The 10177-nt window shown below is 44.0% G+C and overlaps 1 long non-coding RNA gene across 1 annotated transcript in view; it reads right to left on the minus strand.

Annotated features, from left to right (window-relative positions):
• Positions 1 to 10177, minus strand: part of LOC144990151 (uncharacterized) — a 70647-nt gene that overhangs the window by 26328 nt on the left and 34142 nt on the right. The gene's annotated exons all lie outside the window — the stretch shown is intronic.

Raw genomic sequence — 10177 nt, forward strand, 5'->3', positions numbered from 1 at the left:
TACTAAAAGTAAGTGTTACGACGGGGAGATGAAGGAAGCACCCAGGCGCAGAAAAGAGGAGGCAGGAAGTTGCAGGGGAACAGGGGCTTTAATAAACAAAACTACAAAACAAAAAACCACTGCTTAAGCAGGCAAGACAAAATCCAAAACTCCAAAGGGAAACCAGCAAACTACACGGGAACATCATAATAATGTCAAGTACATAGGGACATTCTCAATGGATCGCCGATTTCTGGAGTCACCATGGAAACGCGTGGAAAAAAAAAAGCGCTATACTTCGGTGAGACGGAGTCTGTGGTTTTAATGATGGCGTATGAAGATTATACGTCCATCAAAAAAGTAATATGGCTGCATCATCAAAAGAAAGAGTTTCTGCTTATTGTAGTAAGAACAGAAAAAGTAAACGCACAAGTTTCTGATCTTATTTCCATTTTCCTTGTGACGCATACATATATAACTTATCCAATTTTGCCACCTTAAATGAATTACTTTTATTGGTAACACATAATTGAGTTAAATTTAATCAACCTAATTTCTTACGTCTATAAAACTCAATAATTGTATTTAACTAAATGTCATATTACTCCAATTCAATTAATATTTTTCCATCTTAATTAATTATATTTCTTGATCTCTCATATGTCTAAGTATGAGCCGGCAGATATGCTCATTTTTATAACAATCAAAAGGACGGGAAATAAATGCACGTTGCGCACAAATTCATTAAAGAATTTTCCATCATTGTCATTACAGCAGTACCTGGAATGGGTGCTATATAAACTCATCATCCTCTCCTTCACTCTTACTCATGGTGCAGAGACACAAGCACAGTATGACAAAATAACTCAGCAAAACATGGCAAAACACAGTAAAACAGCTAAACATTTGGTCAAAAAGCCACAATTAAACCAAAATCCGTCCAGACAGGCAAAGGAAATGGTATCCCACAATCCCTTGCGGTGCCGATCTAACAGCAGGACCAATGTCCACCTACTTAATTGAATTAATTTGAATGAAAGTAAAATAACTGCCTAAAAACTGCGTGTTATTTTTAAATTGACTTAACAAACAAATGATTTATCTTAACTGAAGCAAATAACTAAGTTAGATCAGAGTAAAAAAGTTGAATCCAACATCCATATGTGATCTTATCCCCCTTTTCACGGTGGAAAAAGTATTATCTGAGCTTCTTCATCCACTAAATCGTCTTCAAATGGACACGCCATGCTGCTTCACCTCTCTGTAAACAAACTAACCTTCAACTAAACCTGCTCCCGACCAGGTTATGTTCAGAGCATGAGTTGCCATGGCAACTTGACCTACCCTGAAACATACCTCCATTTCTGGATCCGAAAACTGAGGTTATCAACTTCCCTAGCCTCAAACTTACCGTGGGAGCTAGCATAACCTGCTTTCTGGAATACCCCCCAGGAGGAAGAGAAGGACAGAACTTAAATACATACAGGGCAATCAATGAGGGGAGATGGGAACCAAAAGTAAAACTCGAAAACACAACACAACACAGGAAACCCTACAAAATAAAACAGGAAGTTGGCGATGTCCCTTAAATTGGCAGTTGAGGATGTTTGCAGTAAACCATCGGGCTGGACGATGATATCGTCGGGGAGTTGTTTTACTTTATTACTTTATTTATTTTATTTCCCGACTAATGACTCATTTGCGATGATCCAGTATAAACTGAGGGAAGTGACTTTAACAAAAAAAAAAAAATTAGAAAAGAAGTAGTCCGCTCCTCCCGCACTTAGTCAGGTGGACCGGTGGAGCGAGCGACCGTATGCCATATGTATGTAGCCGCTCGGCGGAACTAATTTCCTCTTCCTGTATGTCAAACACTACTGCGCATGTGCAAATGATTTATTCCGACCGAAAGTGTGACCCATATGAATGTTTTTTATAATCTGAAAAAGGTTTTTCTGGGCCCATGTACACGGTTGAATTCTAATCTGACCATTGATCGATCAAGATATTTTGCTCATGTAACCGCGGTTTATGGTGTCGACTCGCAGCGTGGCGGGGGCGTGGCATCACAATGGTTTCTCTCCATCGTGAGGTCAGTCACCCATCACGATGGAAGATGGTACCCAGTTCATATCCCTGTTACATATTTTAAAAAGTTTGACAAGCTTGGTAATTTATTTACAAGGAAGGTGGGACCTGGGTCCATCTGTCCCCTACCCCTTCCCTGGTGGGGGGTGCGGGCCCCTTGGCGATGGCGGCCGTGTCCCTTGGGTGCCGGCTCCCTGGGCCCGGCGGTGCTCTCTCCGCACGGTGGGGGGGTTCATATTACACCTGAGCCGGGGGTGTTCGTGTCCCTGGGGGGTGGGTCCTGGTCCTTGCCCCTGGGCCCCGCCAAACTTCCAACATGGCCGAGCCTGGTCGGGCCATATTTATAACATCCCTTGTGGGCCGCCCCTTTTTTCCCCGGGGTTCCCCCCTCCTGGGCGGGGGCGGCGGGCCCCTGCCTTGCTCCTACCTGGACCAACCGTGGGCCGGGTGGGTGGCTGCCTGGAGTGCGGAGCGGGTCTCCCTTGGGGGGTCCTGGCTCGTACCTGGGGTCGGGGCGGGGGGATGCCCGGAACTCCTGGGTGGTGGTGGGGTGCTCGTCTGGGGCTGTGGGCGTCCCTCTCCGGTGGGGCCCTGCGTTGGGCTCTTCCGGCGCGGCGGGGGGCTGCTTTCCTGGCTGGGCTGGGGCGGCGCTCTCTTTCCCTCTGCGCCTCCCTGCTCTCTGGCTCTGGGGGCCTCGCGGCGGTCCGGCTGGCCCTGGCCTGGGTGGCGGTCTTGGTCGCCCGGGGGGCGGTTGTTCCCTGCCTGTTCCCGTGTGGCGTTGGGAGAATTCCGGCTGCCGCTGCTGCTGCGGCGGGGGTATGGGTGTGGGGGTGGCTGGGCGCTCCTCCTCCTTCTTTTCACATTCCACCATCCATTTTAGAAGAACATAAACACTCACCTGAGCACAGGTGTTAGCTCACCTTTGCACTAATAGTTTGCATGATTGAATGAATGAAAGATTTCACACTAGTTGGTTTAAAGGCATAGGTATGCGTTCGTGAACACTATCTGTTTTGTGTGCATGTTGACATGTGGACATTTTTGCGGCTAGCAGGTGTGTTGATAATATTTGAGTGTGTGTGAACAGGCCCCGCCCTTTTTGTACTACATTTGAACCGTACCGTAACGATAAACAACCAGTAAACCTGTCTGCTCTATGCTGCTTCATGGTCTTACCCCCCTTCCCCTCCTATTATCACCCTCCTACCCCCCCCTCTCTCTAACGTCCCTCTCTCTTCTTCCCCTCTTTCCTTTTCCGTCCGGTCCAACACCAAAGATTTTCAAACATGATTGAAATTAATAAATTTTGGCCTCAATTACAAAAGGGGTTTATTCAGACATACCTTTGGTTTGTCTGAAGATGAATAACCCCTCTTGTTAAAATAAAATATGTCCAACACAAGAGGCCCTCAGCTCTCATCTGTTTGCCTAGCTGTTGGACAGGACAAGTTAAAAAGAAAAAAAAAAAAAAAAAAAAAAAAAAAAAAAAAAAAAAAGCTTTCTGACACTAGGCAGCACATTTATATCCAGAATGCCTTGATAATCTGGATATTTTATTTGACCTTCACAACTTCAAGACACCCTGTGGCAGATGCAGCAAAGCAGCCCCAAAACAGAACTGAGCCTCCTCCATGTTTCACAGTAGGGACGGTTTTCTTTTCGTTGTATGCTTCATTTTTGAGTCTACCAACATAGAGCTGATGTGCCTTACCAAAAAGCTCCAGACAGTTCCAAAGGACATTTTCCCAGAAGCTTTGTGGCTTGTCAACATGCATTTTTGCACATTCCACTCTGGCTTTTTAATGATTTCCTTTCAACAGTGGTGTCCTCCTTGGTCGTCTCCCATGAAGTCCATTCTGGCCCCAATAACGACGAATGGTGTGATCTGACACTGATGTACCTTAACCTAGGAGTTCACCTTTAATGTCTTTGGAGGATGTTCTGGGCAATTTGGATACAGTTCCAAATATCCGTCTCCTCAATTTGTCATAAATTTTCCTCTTCTGGCCACGTCATCGTAGGTTGGCTACTGTCCCGTGGGTCTTAAACTTCTGAATAATATGTGCCACTGTCGCCAGGAACTTCAAGCTGCTTAGAGATGGTTTTATAGCCTTTACGATGTTTATCTATAATTATGTTTCTAATGTCCTGAGACAATTCTCTCCTTGGCTTTCTGTTGTCCATGTTCAGTGTGGTACACACCTTTTCACCAAACAGCAACGTGACTATTTGTCTCCCTTTAAATAGGAAGGGTTTGAAAAAAGCTGAGATGTAAATTAAAGGACATACCTGATTTCATCATGACCCCCTGGGCAATTAGTTCTCAGTCTTTTATGGAGGTACCATCATTTTTGTCCAGCCCTATTTCATTAGGTTTTTTTTTTAATAATTCTGTTAATCAACGACTCAAAAGTAATGGTTGATTTTGATTATTCAATTTTCAATAAATATTAATTTATTGTTACTTCTGAACGTTTCAAGTCATTCAGTGAGCATAGTGGACTTTCTTTCTTTAACTGAGGGGTACCAACAATTTTGTCCACCACTGTACATGGAACAATAAGAAACCAAGGCTACACCTGAGGAAACTGCAGAATAGTGTTGAAAGGGGCGGACTTGGAATGCCTAACTTACTGCACAATCACTATGCCTTTTCTCTTGGGCATCTAGCACATTGGTTCCTACCACCTGAGAGAACTCATTCTTTCATAGACAGTATGAAAACAGCAAAAGCAGACAAAAAACATTAATTTGAAATCAATACAGGAGTTCTTTAGTAAAACAGTTGTTTCTATCTGAAACAAAGTATTACACATTGTGTCGTAGTGAAGGGTCGGTCACAAGTGAAACGGCTCTAAGAGCCGGCTCTTAAGTACATGACAAGAGCCGTGTTCTTATTTTTTTTTACTTTCTTTCAAATTCTTTTTGTATTTTCTCTTGAAGCACACGTGTTTGCGGCATCGACATATACAGTGTTCCTCCTCTTATTCCTGTTTCACTATTCACGGTTTCACGTGTTCAAGGTTTTTTTTCCTGAGGTTCATCACAAAAGCTCAAGACAACTCAAGAAGCTTGTGTGGGACTTTTGGGATAGAGGAAGGTGCTGTGGGGATTTCGGAGAAAGGAGGCGGAGATGAACAGCAAGCTGGCCCATAGGCCTCCAAGACATGGTTCCACCTGTTTTCTGAATCGCTATAACTGAAGTGTGTGCCCCTGCATGGAGAAATGGCTCTGAAGCGGCTGGAAAAATCTTTCGATACGCTGGAGAACATAATAACGGAGAATATCCAGAGGGATGCTCTGGATACACAATCCAGAGCAGGTGTTGAATATAAATGAAACTGGCCTCATCTCGAATAAGATGCCATCTCGCACTTAACTGATGAAGAAGAAAGCACGGGCTCCTGGTTTTAAGGGACAGGGCACAATGTGACAGTCCTAATGTGCGTTATAATGTACGCTATGGTACAGTCAATTGCTCTGAATTAAAAAAAAAAGGGAAAGAATTAGAAAGCCCTAAATTGTCTGTTGTAAACTGGAGAGATACAGAGCCCATTTAGAATGGAAATCCTCTGTTCTATATAGCAGCATGTATGAAAGGCTTTCCATTGCAGCCAGTTTGCCGAATTGGTTGTGCCGGTGAGTCGGTGCCGGTGAGTCGGACTTCCAGTGAGTAATCAATGTTTGGTGTTTTGTTGTATATTGACCTTTTTAATCATAATCCAGTGAGCCAAGAAGAAGCCAATAAGAAGTCAGCTGTCATACTACAAGTAACAGTCAACTGGAGACAGGAGCTGCATGGCTAAGGGTAGCAAAGAAGAAAAGTTTTTAGTTTAGAGAAGTTACGGAGAGAGGCTGTAAAAGTAAAGTTTACATCACAACTCACAACTACTATAGAAGTAGCATTACGTATTGTGTGCAGAGAATTGTGACACATTAACAGCAGCTCCAATATCTTGTAGTATATCCCACTGTAAAACTCTAATGCTGACAATATAGATAGGAAGTATCCAAATATATGTGGGACGGTCATAGTGCAGAGAGTTCATTTGTGAACCACCTATCGAGATGCATATCAAATCACGTGCGAACGAACGATAAACACGCCGACTGATAATATCCAGTTTCTGTATCAGCCCTGAAAAAAGTATACCGATTAACCACTAGTTAAATGTTTATGACAATTCCTTGGTATTTCTTCTCATATCCGGGCTTGGGACCGGGATACAAACTGTTCTATCATGGTGTTGATAGGAAGAGAAACGGGGTAGGAGTGATTCTGAAGGGGGAGTTTGTAAACAGTGTTCTAGAGGTGAAAAGAGTCTCAGACAGGATGATGAGCCTAAAGTTAGAAATTGAAGGGGTGATGGTGAATGTAGTCAGTGGGTATGCGCCACAGGTTGGCTGTGAGTTAGAAGTGAAGGAGAGATTCTGGAGTGAGTTGGATGAGGTCATAGAGAGTTTTCCCAGAGGAGAGAGAGTTGTTATTGGAGCAGACTTTAATGGGCATGTTGGTGAGGGCAACAGAGGTGATGAGGAGGTGATGGGCAGGTTTGGTGTGAAGGAAAGGAATCTGGAGGGACAGATGGTGGTGGACTTTGCGAAGAGGATGGAAATGGCTGTAGTCAACACTTACTTCCAGAAGAGAGAGGAACATAGAGTGACATACAGAAGTGGAGGTAGGAGTACTCAGGTGGACTACATCCTATGTAGACGAGGTCATTTGAGAGAGGTTAATGACTGCAAAGTGGTGGTAGGAGAGAGTGTAGCCAGACAGCACCGCATGGTGGTGTGTAAGATGACTCTGGAGGTCAGGAAGAAGAAGAGAGGGAAAACAGAAAAGAAGACCAAGTGGTGGAAGCTACAGAATGAAGAAACTTGTGAGGAATTTAGGCAGAAGTTGAGGCAGGTCCTGGGTGGTCAGGATGAGCTTCCAGAGGACTGGGAAACTACAGCAGAGATTATCAGGGAAACAGGTAGGAAGGTGCTAGGTGTGTCATCTGGAAAGAGGAAAGACGGTAAAGAGACTTGGTGGTGGAATGAGGAAGTACAGGAATGCGTCCAGAGGAAGAGGTTGGCTAAAAGGAAGTGGGATGTAGAAAGGACTGAGGAAGGTAGACAGGAGTACAAGGAAGCGCAGCGTAAAGTGAAGAGAGAGGTGGCAAAGGCCAAACAGAAAGCTTACGATGAGCTATATGACAGGTTAGACACAAAGGAAGGAGAGAAGGACTTGTACAGGCTAGCCAGACAGAGAGACAGAGATGGGAAGGACGTGCAACAGATAAGGGTGATTAAGGACAGAGATGGAAAGGTGCTAACAACCCAAGAGAGTGTACAGAAAAGATGGAAGGAGTATTTTGAGGAGCTGATGAACGAGGAAAATGACAGGGAAAGAAGGGAGGAAGATGTGGTTGTTGTGGAGCAGGAAGTAGCAGAGATTGGAAAGGATGAGGTTAGGAAGGCTCTGAAAAGGATGAAGAGCGGAAAGGCCGTTGGTCCTGATGACGTACCTGTGGAGGTATGGAAGTGCCTAGGAGAGACAGCAGTGGAATTTCTAACAAGGTTGTTCAATAGGATTTTAGAGAGTGAGAAGATGCCTGAGGAATGGAGGAGAAGCGTTCTGGTCCCAATCTTTAAGAACAAGGGTGACACGCAGAACTGCAGCAACTATAGAGGAATAAAGTTGATGAGCCACACAATGAAGCTGTGGGAAAGAGTAGTGGAAGCCAGGCTTAGGAAGAAGGTGGAGATTTGTGAGCAGCAGTATGGTTTCATGCCCCGTAAGAGCACCACTGATGCCATTTTTGCTTTGAGAATGTTGATGGAAAAGTACAGAGAAGGTCAGAAGGAGCTGCATTGTGTGTTCGTAGATTTAGAGAAGGCGTATGACAGGGTGCCGAGGGAGGAGCTGTGGTACTGTATGAGGTCGTCTGGAGTGGCAGAAAAGTATGTCAGAGTAGTTCAGGACATGTATGAGAGAAGTATGACGGTGGTGAGATGTGCTGTAGGTCAGACAGAGGAGTTCAAGGTGGAGGTGGGACTACACCAAGGATCAGCTTTGAGTCCTTTTTTGTTTGCTATGCTGATGGACAGGCTGACAGACGAGGTAAGACAGGAATCTCCCTGGACAATGATGTTTGCGGATGACATTGTAATTTGCAGTGAGAGTAGAGAGCAGGTGGAGGAACAGCTAGAGAGGTGGAGGTTTGCTCTGGAAAGAAGAGGTATGAAGGTCAGTCGTAGTAAGACAGAATACATGTGTCTGAACGAGAGGGATCAAGGTAGAAGCGTTAGGTTACAGGGGACTGAGGTGAAGAAGGTGCAGGAGTTTAAGTACTTGGGGTCAACAGTTCAGTGTGATGGGGATTGTGGAAAAGAGGTGAAGAGGCGAGTGCAGGCAGGTTGGAGCGGTTGGAGGAAAGTGTCAGGAGTGTTGTGTGACAGAAGAGTGCCAGCAAGACTCAAAGGAAAGGTGTACAAGACAGTGGTGAGACCAGCTCTGCTCTATGGGTTAGAGACGGTAGCAGTGAGACAGAGACAAGAGGCTGAGATGGAGGTAGCGGAGATGAAGATGTTGAGGTTCTCCTTAGGAGTGACCAGGTTAGACAGGATAAGGAACGAGTACATCAGAGGGACGGCTCATGTTGCCTGTGTCAGCGACAAAGTCAGAGAAGCCAGACTGAGATGGTTTGGACATGTTCAGAGGAGGGATAGTGGATATATTGGTAGAAGGATGTTGGAGATGGAGCTGCCTGGCAGGAGGGCAAGAGGACGGCCAAAGAGGAGATACATGGATGTCTTAACAGAGGACATGAAGTTGGCTAATGTTAGGGTAGAAGATGTCCATGATAGAGTGAGGTGGAAAAGGATGATTCGCTGTGGCGACCCCTGATGGGAAAAGCCGAAAGAGAAAGAAGATTCATGTGAGAAAAATTGAACATTGTGGAAAAACAGGCCAGCAAACAAATGACCACTAAAACAACCCAGATTGTTGTTGTTGTTTAAAAATTCTAAATTTACTCAAAACTGTTAATATTGCCTCATAGCTCTTTTTCCTGCTGAATGTGTGCTTCAAATTGAAAGAATATGTGGTATAAAAAAAAGTCCAGACAAGGGGGGAAGCAGGACATGTGTGAAGTGTGCATATCTCTTTGTTAGCATTGTTAACGCAAAACTGGTTTATCTAATGATCTATCAGTAGCCTGTCTGACATGGCAAAACATCCATGCATTAACAAAACATTTGTAGGTCTGTTGCAATAAAGGCTCAAGTTTCCCAGAATGATGCAACATGCTTCAATCAAAGGTGCTAAGTGCTGTGAGGCTGCTAAAGTCCCTGAGCTACAGCTGGTCCCAAACAATCCCATCACACAAGTCAGTCTTTTGTTTCCACTAAAACAAATTGGTTAAGTCTGATTAGAACAACAATATTCTTTGTGTTCTTGTGTCCTTTGCCATGTTGATGCTTGGCCTATGTTATTTTAAATTTAGCCACATTTTAACTTTGACTAAACTGAGCCGAGTTTGTCATTTCCAGGTCTTCATACTTTTAAAAAGGCTCGGCATGTTTTTGTACATTATAAACCTTATTTCAGAACATGCCTTTCTTTCTTTTATTCTCCCATCCGGTTTTGGAGAACAATGTGAAGATCGCTTTTTCTTTTTTTTCTCTGTTTTAATTATCATTTCCCCTCAGTTTCCCCAGCATTCATTTGACAATTATCCACAACTTTTTTGAGTTTTATTATCCCGAATCAAGTAAATACCGGTAGTCTATTCTTCTGTTTCTTTGTCAGGTCATCTATTTTACCACACTTTGTTCTTCCTTGTTTCAGGATTTTTTAGTTTCTACGACAAAAACCTAAATCTTCAACTTTATATTTTGTGGCGTCTTCTACAAAGACAATGCACCTGCATTTACAAAACAAAAGAGGGTCAGGAAGAGTTTGTAGAGATAAAACCAGAAACTTTCTCTGTTGACTCCAAATTCCCCAGATCGTAATCTAGTCAGGGATCTGCAGATCTAGAAAAAAAAAAACTTCAGTTCATAGAAACCTGGTACATATACATCTGAGGGATAAAATACTTTCAAGACATCCATGCAGAGAACC

Source organism: Oryzias latipes, chromosome 24, assembly GCF_053564925.1.
Source record: "Oryzias latipes strain Hd-rR chromosome 24, Olatipes_Hd-rR_3.1".
Classification (NCBI taxonomy): domain Eukaryota; kingdom Metazoa; phylum Chordata; class Actinopteri; order Beloniformes; family Adrianichthyidae; genus Oryzias; species Oryzias latipes.